We start from the raw sequence: 11,071 nt of genomic DNA, 5'->3' as shown, positions 1-11,071 counted from the left end.
GATTGCAAGATAAGGGTGAATGGAAAACTTGTGTAGAGGATTGGATATGGTGCAGACTAGAGGTGTATTGGATATCCGCATCCTCATCCGCAGATTATCCGCATTTTTTAGAAACTCCGCATCCGCATTCACATCCGTATTGACAAGTTTTCAACATCTGCATCCACATCCACATCCTCATTGGCAGCACATGCAACATCCGCATCCGCAGTTGGAGAATGCGGATATGCGGATGTCACCCCCTACTCAGTGTTCAATAGTCCATAATCCATATACTCATACATTGTAGGTAACTTTAGAGGTCGTTTTTCTAAATTTGGCTTTTTCATTTACTTATTCAGAATACATGATGCACATTACAAGATATAATTAATTCAGTTACAGTATACCTGTTTTATAGCATTTTGTTTTAGCAACTTCATCATGTCACTCATAGCAGTTGTTGATCATAAAGGTATTGTGTTTATTTGGAAATCTCTCTCTCTCTCTCTCTCTGAAAGCAAAGATTGGCTTTGAGTTTTGTCACTCTTATGCAGTGAGTATGAAATAACCTTTTGCCAAAACAACGACAAACGTTTGTGTACTGCTTGTACTTTTTATGTACTGTTTGTACTTTTTACGTTCATATGGAAGCATACAGCAGATACGCACATAAGTACAGTATCAGTTTTGTTCAACCAGTTCAGCAAATATTATGTATCCATTCTCTTTCTTCAAATATATCGAAATTACTTGGACCTACATAAAATCCGCATCCGCATCCGTGAGGGTCATGGCCATCAAATATCCGCATTTGCATCTGCATCCGCATTTTTCATTTTTTGATATATGTGTCCGCATCCGCTTCCACAAATTTTAAAAAGTTGATATCCGCATCCGCATCCGCAAATCAAATTTTCAGACATCCGATACACCTCTAGTGCAGACGAGCCTTCTGTAAAGGTGTATGAAGCAGCTAATGCCAAGGATGTTGAACTGTACATGATGTTAATTCATGACTCTGCAACTAAAGTAAAATTGTGGAAGTTAATGTGTTGCTTTTGCTTCAGTAACACTCCTCTTATGGAAAAGTTTTGATGTTATATATATATATATATATATATATATATATATATATATGTGTGTGTGTGTGTGTGTGTGTGTGTGTGTGTGTGTGTGTGAAAATTAACACAAGAACGTCTATCACAGAAATATATTTCTGGCTCACATGGGGAGTGAATCAGAAATTATAAATGCTAATTGAGTCTTCCCCTGTTTGCTTTTATCTTGTTACAAACTCGTCACCCATGTTTAACATCCTATCTTCATTGATTTCTTATCAAAGCTGGTCTAGGTCCTCCAATTCTCCTGGTACCTATTGTCACCATCACATAGGCAACTATTCTCCCAGGGGTTGTGACTTGTGCGAAGGACATGTCCAATCTATTTTCTTCTCTCTCCCATCATTACCTCATCTATGCATAACCCCCAATATTCTTCTCGAAGCTTCATTACAAATCAACATAACTTTATTGGTAATAGTTCTATTGCCATACCACGATTCACGTTTGCGTAGCAATACAGGCTACCAGACTCATACATAACCTAAATTTGATAGTGTAATTTATGTCTATTTATTTCTATTTTTTATTCATTCTGCCAATTGTCTGATATGACCTTACTTTTATTCTTTCACTAAACTCCAACTCAAGAAACAATTACTGGATATAAAAAATCAATTGAATCCCGGGAGTTTTTACTAGTAATTCACTAGACATGCAAGAACATAGTTAAATAAAAGCAAACATTACCATAAGATTGGCTAAGAGATTGATTTATACAAATATGGGATTAAAACGACAAAGATTGCCGACACAAGCAAGCCACGATTATTGAATCGTCTTTCATTACGAATAACCGAGACCAGAGAGAAATCAAGTAGGGAACGTGCAACCGCTTCGCCTAGGATTCAATCCTGTGAGTTCGGTATAAATTGGTATATACGTAGCTTAATACTTGTGGATATAAAAAGTTCCTGTATACTCACACACACACACAGATAGAGCTAGGGCATGTTTTAAACCTATTGGACCAATTTGATCAAATTGGGTATCGCTCCTCAAGAGGCCTGCACCAAAGTTACAGTTGAAGCATTGTCTGTATTCTAAAGGCCTGTCCACACGATCGGGCCTGATCGGCGGACCTCCCCTCTAACGGGCACACTTGACGGGCAAACCGTCAAATTGCCTGATGGGTCTTGTAGCAAAATCACCATGGTGGCGCCCGATGGCTAGAGCTTCGACCCTGGCAGACGTACGTTAACATTATACATTTCTTTTACGGAGCCATTCTTTGTACCATATTCTCTTCTTTTTCTTCTTTTTCCACACACACTTAGCAATTATCATGCTACACAATATCTTCTTTGCGGTAGGCACCATATTTATCGTACCGCTCTGAACACACCGCTGGCATCGTCGGACACGCCCACCTCCCCATCGCCTCACCTGTGTGGACAACATTCACGAGTAAGCCCGCCAGAATTTGCCCGTTAACCCCGGAGCACGCCGATCAGGCCTGCTCGTGTGGACAGGCCTTAAGAGAAATAAACCGCTACTAAAAACATGAAATGAAAAATGAGGAAGTATTATTCCTCACATTATTTTTCATGCTATATCAACAGAAAATTTTCACTTGCAAAATTATTTTTATACGAGACATAAAAAAGTTTTTTGTTTAAGGCAAGTTTAAACACACATCAATCTTCAATGTTCTAATTAGGCCCCGCAATTCCCAGCACCGGCCCTGGATACAGGAAAGTTACCTAGAGAGTAATCGAAAGCTCTACTAATAAGCATGTACAGACCTATAGAAGTTATCTGATGCAATACTAGGGAAGGTAGTGGAAGTGCCTGAAGAAAGTTGGTTATGTTAGCTGAAATATTGTATAAGAGTGTAAGGATGGCATTTCGCCAAATGTCCGTCCTTCCTCTGTACATACTTTTTATACCAAATACTAAAATGTAGAGCATTTCACGGCCTATCCGCCGATATATATATCATGTAAAAATGTACTCTCTGCACGAAGATATATGTATATTTTCAGCTGTGAAGAAACACAATCGCACCAGGGCCTCTGTCCCCTTTTGTATGTGTGTGCGTGACAGACACTACGTTTCCGTCAGCACTGCTGTCTTATATACAGCCGTCTCTGTTCAATAAACTTTCCGTTTTTCTACGACGATAAATTTTTTTATTTCCTTACTGGCTATCTCTGACTCGCCAGGACTCGCTACTATCGATCTTTATCTTCTACTGATGGATACCTTAGGGTATAAAGGGGTTTGTAAAAACATTGCCTGTTCACCTTTCCTTTCACTTGCAAATCATACCATTTCACCTGCACATCCCATTGAGATTATAAATAAAGGCTCACCTCATATTCTTAACTCGTCTTTCCATCTACGAAATATTCATATGACCTACGGGCTGCTCTTGAGCAAGAGCCCATGCTGGCATAAAGCCAGCTCAATCTTAAACAACAACAACATTCAATAAAGTTAGTTAGAGCTTCCTCCTTGTCTAATTCCAGTCCTCACAAATGGTGACCTCCCGGATTAGGATGGTAGCAGCTCAGTCCACCTACCCCAGAAAGCATTTAACGGACCCATACGGCACTCCGTCCAGGTTCTCTGGTGCTTCTATCCGCGGTCGACCACAATGCCATTAGCGGACTCAAAATGCCACGTCCTCTATAGGAGTGTTTTGGCGTTTATCTCACGGTTTGGCCCAGCATTTACGACACCTGTCAACCGTAAGAGTGAGCTGGCAGACATGAAGAACTCCGCTCAAAATTGGAGCTGTCCATCGCCGTTCCTCTGGTTCTTCGACGCCCCGACCTGTGGCACGATCCATGCTCTCCCCAGGTGGTCCCTTGACGCCCCAACCCACGCAACGATCGACGTCCTTGCACATCGTCACCACGCTGGCGGAGCCCAACTCTGTCAAACTGCTGCCCTTCTCCTCCAGACAGAATGTCGTAGCCTGGCTACACCGTGCAGAGATCCAGTTCCTGCTCCACAGGATCACCAGGGAAGGAACAAAGGTGGACCTCATCGCTGCAGCCTTCCCAGAGGATGTGTTCAACCGCCTCGCCCCCTAGATGGACAGCCAGCCCAGATCACTGGCATATGAAGGCCTTAAGACCCAGCTCATCCAGGCCTTCTCCCTCCCAGTCCCCGAGGGAGCCGCCCACATCTTCGACCTATACTCTGTTTTTTTTCATCTGTCCATCTGCCTGTGGCGTTTTTGTATGGTAACACTGCGTCCCGGGCTGCAGATAGTTACATTCAGCTTACATTCAACGATTATAATAATATCCTATTTCGAATATTAACGGTGTAATTCGCAATCAGTAAATTATTAAAACACTTTTCAGTTACAAATGTACACCCAGATATCCTTTTATTTACCTAAAATTTACAATTAGCGTAACTATCTAAAGCCCGGGACGCAGTGTTACCATACAAAAATACCACAGGCGGATGGACAGATGAAAAAAAACATAGTATAGTGATCAACCCCATGACCACCATGGACCCGAGGCTAGCCTGGCACAAGCTCCAGGACCTGGTACTACTGCCGGAGGTGGACCACCAAGGACACAGGAAGGAGGTAAGCCTCCTTAGACAAGAATTACTTTCAGCGCAGCTGGAACTCGGTCGTAAGATTCTAATAACAAGGTAGTTAGGCAGTAACTGCTGGTCCGATAGTCTGGAGCTCGCCCGACTGGATGTAAATGTTCCACTTTGCTTTCAGCCATCATCGTGTACGGACGTTCTCTCTACCCACCTCTGTCGTGAGATCTTTCTGTGTTGTTTCTTTTTGACTTATATATTTGTTTTCTGTGTGTTTGTATTATTTTAGTCATGCAAACCTACAAATCTGATAAGCCATCTCGCCCAACATCTATGCTGTGACTGTGCCCTGGCGTCGGGGGCAAGAAATGTGGAGCTTTTAGCTCAAGTGTTAATGTGGACTCTCACACCCTTTGCACAAGGAGCTGAGGGCGTCAGTGTGATAGAGTAAATAAATGTGACACTTGAATCTCTTGGTTGGAGGAGCAGTGGGAGAGATACGAGGAAGGGAAGAAGCCATGTAAGTTTCCAAGATGTTGTCGGAGGGATCACCTTCAACTCCCTTGGTGACCGATACATCGTCTTCTTTCCTTCCTCCACATAAGCTTTCCCGTCTCGTTCTATCCCCTTCGGGGGACATTTCTCCTTCCGATTCTTCTCTCAATGTGTCGAGTGTAGAAGATGGAGGGAGACATGCCGACTTGGAGATGTACTCAGGAACTTCTGTTCGCTCAGGAGGGGATCCTTTAACTTCTGGGTGAACAGGAACTCCCCCTGTACTAACCAGACTTTTGCTCCCTCAGGTGTGTGTGACTCCGCGGGTGGGGATCTGCAGTAGGTATGGCGGACCTTGAATTTGCCTGGCACTCAATTGCTTCAGTGACTGCTGAGTCATTTCTCGGCAGCCCCAGTGATTCACGGGATTGAGTCGAGGACAACCACCACGATTTCGATGCCTGAGTATGCAGCACCTCCACACCTCGTGTATACCCAGCATGTGACAACGGTAACTCCTTCTACTGCAGTTGCACCAGTGCTGCATACTTCGAGGGTGGAATACTTTCCACCTCCTCCTCCAGGCTATGCTGTCCTTGCTCCCCTTCCTGATTTTGAGTGCCTGAAGAGTTCGCCCCTGGACTTCTCTCCTGTGACTATTCCCATGCCTGTCGCCTCTGTCACTGCCCGTGGGAGTGCTGCTGCGGCATCAGTTCCCCCGTCCCAGACTGTGCTGGAACTTGCTGCTTCGACAGCCACTGCAGCCCCATCCTGGGTGGGGGATCTTTCAGCTGTTCTGAGGAAGCTGGCGAAGAAGAAGTCCAAGAAGAAGAGAAAGGTGTCGTCGTTGTCGTCATCTGCTGCCTCCTCCACTTCTCCTTCCGAGGCTGCCCGGCCGAAGAAGGAGGTTGTGGGCCAGCCTAGTGCTTAGGAGGAGGGACGCTGTTCTGAATCGAGTATCCAGGTCGGCTGGCCCAGAGTTGGCATTGGGACTGAGAAATGAACCATTGCTGGGTTCCTCCTCTCTCTTCCCTAGATAGATGGTGGACGCTGCAGTGGAAAAATGAAGAGCTGAGGACAGCAATTGCTTAGTACACCAGGCAGTTGTGAAGACTTCAGGGCAGTCTCGTTCAACTGCGGCTAAGCCTCGGAGCTTAGCTAGTGCTTCCTCTGCTCCTAAGATGTCAGTACCGTCGAGGGTAGCATGGGGGAAAGACCCACATTCCTCATTTGCTTTGAGAGGGGAGCAACAGCCCCTTTTCTCTCGTGGGAAGGGAAGTAAGCGAAAGGGGAAACACTAGGGACAGCGTTCCCCTCACTTGCTGCTAATGGAGGGTGTTGGTGCCTGGCGAGCCATTGGACAACTTGGCAGTGCTACAGAGCCGAGACCTGGGTAGTAGATGTCTTTCGGGAGGGAAATCTTCTCCTCTTCGAGTCGAGGCCACCCCTCACTTCTCAACTGGTCCATCTCCAGAAGTACGTCCCTGATGTAGCAGTCAAGGAAGAAATGCGGACTATGCTGAGCAAGGGAGCTGTGGAAATCGTTCGAGAACCGTCACTGGGTTTCTACAGCCGGCTTTTCATGGTGGAGAAGTCTATGTGGGGCTGGAGACCTGTGATAGATCTCTCTCCCTTGAACTGATTCGATCGGTTGACTCAGTTTGCGATGGAAACGGCACGCTCCATGCTTGACTCCATCAGGGAGAACAATTTCATGCTTTCGGTGGACCTGAAGGATGCATATTTTCAGATACCCATCCAGTGATCTTCCAGGAAGTACCTACGCTTTATCCTAGACGGGACATGTTCCAACTCGGGGCACTTTGCTTCAGACTCTCAACCGCCCCTCAGGGGTTCACGCAAGTGTTCACACTAGTATCAGCTTGGGCCCAGTCAATCAGGATACGTCTTTTGAGGTATCTCAATGATTGGTTAGTCCTGGTGAACTCTCACTCGCAGTTGTCGCGATCTGGGGATCGTGATAAATTTCGAGAAGTCGGATCTCTCCCCCAAGCAGAGGGTGAAGTGCCTGGGCATGCTGATCGACACAGTAGCAGCACAAGTTTTCCTCACAGACTCGAGGATCAGTAGGTTCAGGCAGGCAGCTCAACGATTTCTGTCACAACAGGAACAACCAGCTCAGCTTTGGAAAGTCGTGATCAGTCACCTGTCGTCCCTAGAGAAGTTAGTCCCTCACAGGCATCTTCACCTGCGGTCTCTGCAATGAAGACTGAAGGAGTGTTGGTCACAGGCTTGGGATCCGCAATCCTTCCTCGTTCCTAACGTGGAGGAAGTGAGGGAGAATTTAGCATGGTGGCTGGACGACAGGAACCTCTTAATAGGAGTGCAGTTGCATACTCCCCATCCAGGGATGCTTCTGTTCTCAGATGCAGTTGCATACTCCCCATCCAGGGATGCTTCTGTTCTCAGACGCATCAAACAAAGGTTGGGGCAGACACCTGGAGGATTTGTTGGTTTCAGGTGTGTGGGATCGACATGAAAAAGCACTTACATCAACATCCTGGAACTCAAGGCAGCGTTTCTGGCGCTCCAAAAATTTAAGGAACGTGTGATGGGACACACGGTAATGGCATATGTCAACAAACAGGGGGGTCTGGTGTCTCTCCCGTTGCATCAGTTGACTGTCGCAGTGCATGAGTCCCACTAAGTGGAGCTGTCAACCCAGGTACATTCCAGGCAAGAGGAATGGCAGGCAAGCTCAGCCGCAGAATCAGGTGATTGGGAGGCAGAATGGTCTCTACACCCAGATGAGGCAGAAAGGTTTTTCGACATGTGGGGACGTCCAGTGGTGGTTCTGGTCACCACCCCGCACAATAGGAAACTTCCAGCTTTTTCTCATCGTCGTTCTGGACCCATGGGCCAGCTTGCAGAGGGGACATGTTCCAACATCCGTGGGACAACCTCGAAGTGTACGCCTTTCCCCCATTCTGTCTGATTCTCAAGGTGATCAGCAGGGCGTTGGTCACCAGCAACCTTCGGATGATTCTGGTGGCTCCCAAATGGCCTCAGGCTGTTTGGCGGTATCTGGACCTGCTGGTTCTTCTTTCCGAGGCACTGCAAGAGATTCCTCCATGGCACAACCTGCTGTGCCAACTTCACGTGGAATGGTACCATCTTCCCTTTGTCTTCACGGCTGGCGGTTATCCACCATCTCTTGCGAGTGAGAGGCTTTTCGTTTTCTCGCCGAGCAGCAATATAGATGGCAGGATACCTCAGACAGTCTTTTTCTGCAGCAGTGTACCAGGGAAGTGGTCCGTCCCTCTGTGGTTGGTGTCGTAGACAGGGTCTCTCTCTGCTCAGAGCCACTCTTCAGCAGGTAGTGTATTTCCTAGTCTTTCTTCTACAAGAAGAAGCTCCTCTCCGTTTCGCAGTTAAGGGCTATAGGGCTGCTTTGGCCTTAGTCCTAAAGCTGCGGGGTATAGACATTTCCTCTTCCATGGAAATATTCCTCCTTATGAGGAGCTTCGAGAGGTCTTGCCCACCCAGGGAACTCAGGCCCCCTGAGTGGGATGTGACTCTCCTCTTAGGGAGTTTGACTCGTGGACCCTATGAGCCTCTCCGAAAGTCGTCAGACGGGGATCTGACCCTCAAGACCGTCTTTCTGCTGCTGGCCCTGGTATCGGCGAAGAGAGTAGGGGAACTTCATGGTCTCTTTTTTATTTTTTATTTTTTTTTTTTTTATGTAAAAGAATACTCAAGGGGTGGGGATCGGTTACACTCTATTTCATAAGTGAAAACTCAGATCCCTCAGTCTCCGACGATAGATCTGAGTCCTTAATGATCCCCTCCCTAGAGGACTTTAGTGGTAATGATGTGGAAGAGATGCTACTTTGTCCTGTTAGAATGCCACGGTGCTATCTGAATAGAACTCGTTATTTCAGGCCTAAGTGTCGACGCCTCTTCATTAGCACCAGGGTGACCAAGAAAGAAGTGTCCAAAACACTATTTTTTTGTGGCTTTGTGAGATGATCAGGAAAGCATACGTCCCCGGCAGAAGGAACCCTGTAGCCGATGCCCCCTTGAGGATCAAGATAAACACCCTGCACCTTGACATGGACTACGAGGACCTAGCGCATAAGCAAGTCTCCGACCCCAAAGTACCAGCCTACCGGACCACCATCACCGCCCTCCGATAGGAGGACATTCCCTTCGGCCCTTCCAAGACGACGCTCCTCTGTGACACCAGCAAGGGCCGCCCGCACCCCTTGATACCCTCCTCCCATAGGAAGCAGGTACTCGACGTGATCAAGGGTCTCTCACACCTGTCGCCCTGCACGACAACCAGATTCATGACAAAAAGGTTTGTTTGGCACGGCATCAAGAGGGACTCCCGGGTGTGAGCCAGGAACTGCATCGCATGCCAGAGCAGCAAGACAGGAAGGCACACTGAATCAGGAAGGCACCTTCCCCCAACCCAGGTAGAGATTTGGGCATATCCACGTCGACGTCGTCGGGCCCCTTCCCCCATCTGATGGTGCCAGATACCTCCTGACAGTCATTGACCAGTCCACTAGGTGGCCAGAAGCCACCGCAGATGCCTGCGCTGAAGCCCTCCTATCCAGCTGGATCAGCCGCTTCGGAGTGCCAGACAACATCACTACAGACCAGGGAACCGCCTTCACCTTAGAACTCTGGACCTCCCTGGCACGCCTGATGGGGACCAAGAACCATACGACCACGGCCTGCAACCCCGCATCCAATGGCATAGTGGAATAGACCCACTACTATCTCAAGGCCTCCCTGATGGCACGCTGCACAAGCCAAGACTGAAAGGCACAGCTACTACGGGTCCTCCTCGGCCTCCGCACCGCCCCAAGAGGCAACAGCAACCTGTCACTAGCAGAGAAGGTTTATGGTGAAACCCTGAATGTGCCAGGTGAATTCTTCCCTGCCAACAGAGACGACCCTGACATCCCACTGGCAAGACTCCGGGCAGCCGCCCAGAAATTTGTTCCCTGGCCAGAGACCTACACTGACAGGAGGAAGCAATCCTGACTGAGGGCCTTGAACTCCTGCAAGTACATCATCATACGGAATAACGCAACTCACCCGCCCCTAACAAGACCCTACCGAGGACTGCACCGCGTCATCCACTGAAGCCTTCCGTCGTTCCCGACGAAGACGACCCTGCGGAGGGCCCTAGCAGGACACTGCCTCGGAACACAGCCCCGCCAGAATCCGACAGCGCCCCCAGATGTCCCCAGGGCCGCCCAAGAAAAGCAGTCGAACCCCCCCAGGCCCACCACCAGGGGCGGCATCCTGATTCCCGACTCACCGTACGATGAGGGCCAGGAAGATGTCCCCCAATGGATGGAATCTCGAACACACAGACTCCAGCCCCCTGCAAGATTCCGCTGACCATTACTCAACAATTATTACTGAAACATTGTCTTGGCGGGGGGAGTATTTGTAAGGACGGCATTTCGCCAAATGTCCGTCCTTCCTCTGTACATACTTTTTATACAATATACTAAAATGTAGAGCATATCACGGCCTATCTGCCGATATATATATCATGTAAAAATGTACTCTCTGCACGAAGATATGTGTATATTTTCAGCTGTGAAGAAACAATCGCAGCAGGGGCTCTGTCCCTTTTTGCATGCCCGTGCATGACAGACACGAGGCAGACGTCTCTGTTCAATAAAGTTAGTTGGAGCTTTCTCCTTTTCTGATTCCAGTCCTCACAAGAGCATGCATGGCGGTAATAACAACTATAGCAAGACAGAAATGTTTGAATTTAGAGTTGGTTTACATCAAGGACTGGTACGTATCTGATTTCTGTCTGTGGTGATTGTGGATGCAATCAGTGGAGGGGTTTGACACGAAAATCTACCCGATTGTCATATGCAGATGATCTGGTGATTATGGAACAGACTCAAGTAGAATAACAAAGGGTAAGAGAGAGGCAGTAGTCTCTTAAATGGGGTGTAGGAAGG

Source organism: Macrobrachium nipponense, chromosome 2 (genome assembly GCF_015104395.2).
Source record: "Macrobrachium nipponense isolate FS-2020 chromosome 2, ASM1510439v2, whole genome shotgun sequence".
In the NCBI taxonomy this organism is placed as follows: Eukaryota; Metazoa; Arthropoda; class Malacostraca; order Decapoda; family Palaemonidae; genus Macrobrachium; species Macrobrachium nipponense.
The sequence above is the reverse complement of the archived record's forward strand: the minus strand, read 5'-3'. Positions refer to the sequence as shown.